We start from the raw sequence: 6006 nt of genomic DNA on the forward strand, positions 1-6006 counted from the left end.
TTTCTCAGGAATCCGAACTCCGTATTCGAATTATATGAATTTAGACCAATCTGCATAACTGTTTTTTTTTTTTGTTTTTTTTTAAAGTTTTTAAAACTAATCAAAATTAATTAGTTTTAAAAGTTGTTTTCAAGGAAGAAGAGAAATATAAATCATTGGAATATTTGAAAAGAGGGCTTTTTGTAACTTTATGAAAATACATTATAAAAATACATTATAAAAATACATTATAAAAATTCGTATGCTTCATTATTAAACAAGGTCTAATTTTTCAATACATGAGAAGCTTATTATTTTTTTTATATATTCTTAAAATAAAGATAATTATTTATTTAAAAAAAATTTGTGATTGTTACTTTATTGATAATTTTTTTTCGAGTTACTAAACTATTGTAATGGTTTGTTTTAAACTACACTCATATATATAAGAAATATTATTTTATTTTGTTATTTGTTATTAATATTATTGGGAAAATAATAAAAACAAATTAATAGAAGAACGTAAAGGTTCTCATCAGGACGCATTCCCCTCTACAGTGAAAGAGACATTTTCAAAATAAAGAATAATGATCCTAAGATAAAAATCGCTATTTAATTTTAAATCAGTTTAAGATGAAAGATGAAAAGCAGAAAACAAACTTATCCATAAAAAGTAAAATAAAATAAACGTGTGCTTAAAATTAGATATTCTAATCAAGCAGTTAAAAAACGATCGTTAGGAAAAAAAATACAATAAATGTGCTTTTAGTTTATAACATATAAGATTATATATATATATATATATATATATATATATATATATATATACTGAAATATNATTGAATTACAGATGATGCAAAAATATTTAATCTTTTGGGATTAATATTGTGAAAAGGAGTTTGGTGAAAATAAGTATTTTTAATAGTTTTTTTCGCAGGTGATACACAAGTGATTGAATTACAGATGATGCAAAAATATTTAATCTTTTGGGATTAATATTGTGAAAAGGAGTTTGGTGAAAATAAGTATTTTTAATAGTTTTTTTCGCAGGTGATACACAAGTGATTGAATTACAGATGATGCAAAAATATTTAATCTTTTGGGATTAATATTGTGAAAAGGAGTTTGGTGAAAATAAGTATTTTTAATAGTTTTTTTCGCAGGTGATACACAAGTGATTGAATTACAGATGATGCAAAAATATTTAATCTTTTGGGATTAATATTGTGAAAAGGAGTTTGGTGAAAATAAGTATTTTTAATAGTTTTTTTCGCAGGTGATACACAAGTGATTGAATTACAGATGATGCAAAAATATTTAATCTTTTGGGATTAATATTGTGAAAAGGAGTTTGGTGAAAATAAGTATTTTTAATAGTTTTTTTCGCAGGTGATACACAAGTGATTGAATTACAGATGATGCAAAAATATTTAATCTTTTGGGATTAATATTGTGAAAAGGAGTTTGGTGAAAATAAGTATTTTTAATAGTTTTTTTCGCAGGTGATACACAAGTGATTGAATTACAGATGATGCAAAAATATTTAATCTTTTGGGATTAATATTGTGAAAAGGAGTTTGGTGAAAATAAGTATTTTTAATAGTTTTTTTCGCAGGTGATACACAAGCGATTGAATTACAGATGATGCAAAAATATTTAATCTTTTGGGATTAATATTGTGAAAAGGAGTTTGGTGAAAATAAGTATTTTTAATAGTTTTTTTCGCAGGTGATACACAAGCGATTGAATTACAGATGATGCAAAAATATTTAATCTTTTGGGATTAATATTGTGAAAAGGAGTTTGGTGAAAATAAGTATTTTTAATAGTTTTTTTCGCAGGTGATACACAAGCGATTGAATTACAGATGATGCAAAAATATTTAATCTTTTGGGATTAATATTATGGATTAATTTTATTAATATTCGGAGTTTGGGGAAAATAAATACTTTTAATAGTTTTTTTTTTTTTTTTTTTTTTTTTTTTTTTTTTTTTTTTTTTTTTTTTCCTTTTTTTCGTGATACAGATTGGAGATTCAATTAGCGGTGTGATCGATAAATTAAGTGATAACTTTTGATTTTTTACTTGATTGGATTTCTGGATTGGAATTCAGGAGTTGGGATTTGAAAATAGGGATTTTAAAATTGGAATTGAAGAAAGTGCGATTTGAAAGCTGGGATTTGTGAAATTGAGATTCTGGAATTAGGATTTGAGACTTTATGTTTAAAAATCTCGCCAAGTCGGCTCTGGGAATTGGTGTTTGAGAATTGTAGATTTGGCGATTCTTTTTAAGAATTATTAAGTCCTGCAGGTTCTGAAGCATGCTTCGATGCAAAAATATAAATTCAGCCAAAAAAATTTACTTTTTCAAAGATAGAGGGTACAAGAAAAAGAGGCAGACCGGCTACGATGCTGGTGAACTGTGTAGAGACGGATTTGAAGTTGAACAGGGGGAAAACCCGCATAGGCTGTAGTGTCAATGAAAAAGCAGAAGATTTTGTAATTCAGTTGGATGTGAAGTCAGTGGAATTCAGTGGCAGGGAGAGAAGAGAGCAGCGACCTCAGGTATCCAACCAAATAAGGAATCCAATCAACCATTAAGAAAATCAAAACTTTCAATACTAACAATTCAATTTTAATTTTAACAAAATGGATAAATATGCATAGTTAAGAGTTGCTGGTGATATTAGCTCACCAACTTGAAGTATATATGCCATTGAAACAATAAAATAAGTTGATAAATGTTTAAAAAAAAGTTTGAAACTACTTTCCTAATTTGTATTTTTTTCAATAACTTTTGAAGTAAATTAATTTTTGACTATATAGTGAAAGAATTGAAATCTTTCAGAAAAAAATCTTTGTGAAAGAATTTAGAATGTGTCCCTTAAGAGAATTCATGCATGACGGGTTTGACTTACTTGAAATAGAATGGAAAGAACAGTTGCTAACGTTTAGAGATGCTACGTTTCAACAACCAATCAAGATCGAGATACCCACACTACGTCACTAGCAGGTATCCCATTGGGCGATTTTAAACATTAATAACAAGAAAACCCACTGAGCTGAACTTGGTGCCTATCGTTATAAATGGTATGGAGTTTCGTTTGAAAAATAAAATAAACTACATAGGTTCCTCATTGAATGAAACTAATTCCGAGACTATCAGACTAATAGTATAAAAGCATTTTGTACACAAAAAGTACAGTTTTGTATATGCACATATTGACACATCTTTCACTGCTACATAGACAAATGAAGTATTGTTTTCTATGTATTTTGTATAACTTTTGATCTAATGATTGGATCTTCATGTTCTTGGATTCAATCTTATTGGTTTGAGGTTTGCCTTCAAATATGCTAATTAATTAGAGTAAGCGACATTATAAGTTACGAAATCAGACACAAAATCGTACTTTCTCTGAATAAACATACCTTTTTTGGACGGATTCCGATTTCTGAACTTCAAAATATAGGGAGTACTTGGTAAATATAGTCCCAATAGTTAGGTCAGGAGAATGGTTCAAAGTTTGGACCCCTTAATGTTAATTTTACTTTTACATTTCTTGAGAACTTTTTAATTGAAGTGAAAAATTGTTGCACACAATTATAAAATTCGTTTATCCAAAGATAAGTCTACGCAAAATATAACTTTTAGTAAATATATTTATTATTTTTCATTATTTTATTTAAGTAGAAAAATTTCGGATCATAAGTCAACAATTTTTAAGTAATTTTAAAGAATTCAGTTTTAAATGGCAAAGTAGAAAATTTGAGCGAAATCGGTGGAAAAGTTTTTTAAAAATCAAAATTTAAATACACTACTTTTTTCAAAATTCTATTTCTCAGGAACTATTGACGATTTCGTTCAAATTTGTATTTTTTCATGTAAAAATGCGTGGCCCTGGTGTCTCAGGGATTAGTACGCTTGCCTACCAACCAAAGAGGTCACTAATCATACCTCTAAGTTTTCCATTACTAGCTTTGATATTTATTTTCCCTAGCTATATTTTGTTTTGAAAAAATGACTGTGTGGTGAACCACCTTCTCACCAGATGGCGATGAACTCTGCTCGCCAGGTGGCAGTGCAATACATTTCCCTCAACCTTTTTATGAGATGGCAACATCTCTTGTGTTCAAACTTTAGTTTCCAGAATCTGGCAGCAGCTCAATATAAATATTCATTCGGGTTTGCTGACCGGTGAACATTCACCTCTTTTAAAAATGCCGCTGTCGTTAATCATGTCTGTCTTTTACATTGTAACTTAATATGATTTCTTTTTTTTTTTAATTATTATTAAACTGTTGTGATTATTAATTTTATTGAATCAATTTATTTAATATTATTTAATCTAATCACCACAACTGCATACAAAACCAGCAGCAAAATCTGCATAAAGTTCAACTAACAGTATGTTTGTTTTTATAAGAAGAAAAAGCAAATTTAATCTCGTGATATTTATCGTTATTTACGAATAAATAAATAAAAAAATTTCTTAAGCTTTTTCAGCAATTATAAATTATTTCGGTCTTTTAATGCATCAGTAATTCTTAAGAAGCTAAATCAGCTCTTTATTAAATCCCGTTATATATGGATTACTTGCAATAATGTCATAAATGCATTCGATATTCTTTTTCGCTCTAAATGTCCATCAAAATTTATCATGTAACTAAAAATATCCCATTTTGCTACTTGCGTATTAGTTTTATTTCGATAAACTTCACAAATGTGCTACAGTCAAACCCGCTATAGTGAACCTTCAAGAGACCGAAATTTCAGTTCACTATAACCGGGAGTGCACTATATTCGTTCCGCAAACAATTTTAATTAATGGTTCCGAACTCCTTCTTTTTATTATTCATCTCTTAAATAAATGATCAATAAAATGAAATACAAAAATGACTGATAAATAATACGTAGTAATAAAAAATTTGTTGAATTGTTTTTATTTTTTATTACTCTTCGTCTTGTGTACAAAAAAAAAGAAGAAGAAAAAATTAGTAATCTTTAGCTGATGCAGGGAAAAATTTGTCCATACATCTGCCTGCGTAGGCCTTTGTTTAGGGATGGAAAAGTGAGATAAAAGAAGCGAACAAGAAAAAATGCTTATCGCTACATTCCACACTATAGATGGTTTTAAAAATTAGTACAAGTATTTATTTTGAAGTAGACATTTCAAAATTATTAAAAAAAATGAAGAAAAATCAGTCGAAGACAGAAAAAGTTCATAATATCCAATTTCCTCACTTTTTTAGTTCACTATATCCACAAAAAATAACATTATACGTGTATAGAAAGGCACGGGACCGAACATTACGTTCACTATATCCGGGAGTTCAATGTAAACCGTGTTCACTATAGCGGGTTTTGACTGGCCATTATATATAATGGCGATTTTCGTGACTGAAAAAATTTGTAATCAAATTTTTCAAAGGAAAAACAACAAGGGAAGGGGAGACAAGAATCAAAATGGGAAGCCGAAGCTGATAAACATTTGCAAAAATTAAGAAAAACAAAATTTCGTTCAAATAAAAATAATAAAAACTGATTTATAAAAAGTTAAAATAATAATCTTCTGCCATTTTTTAGTTTTGCGCAAATTCATGTTCATAAAGTAAATACTATTGGCGGTTTTCACTAAATAAAAATGATAGCTAACAGTAATAATTAATTGTCTATAATTCCTTTTAATTTACATTTTTTTTTACAAAAAGGAGAACTCCTTTTTATGATAGCGCTATTTTAAAACCATAATTGTATTATCAAAATTTAAATGGCTAGTTGACCAAATGCGTGCCAAGAAGCTTTAGTTGTAGTCTGACTTCAAAACATACATCAATTTACTCGCAAATTACATTAAATTAATAATAAAACAATTAAGGATACCTGTGGCAATTTTTTTCTTTTATTAGTATGCTATTATAATTCTATTTCAAAATTAGCATTTTTCAATTGATTGAATTTTTAGAAATTCTTTCTTCTTGTTGCTAAATTCTATAGTTTATAAACTTTTCAAATAACAATAATAG

Source organism: Parasteatoda tepidariorum, chromosome 2, assembly GCF_043381705.1.
Source record: "Parasteatoda tepidariorum isolate YZ-2023 chromosome 2, CAS_Ptep_4.0, whole genome shotgun sequence".
Classification (NCBI taxonomy): domain Eukaryota; kingdom Metazoa; phylum Arthropoda; class Arachnida; order Araneae; family Theridiidae; genus Parasteatoda; species Parasteatoda tepidariorum.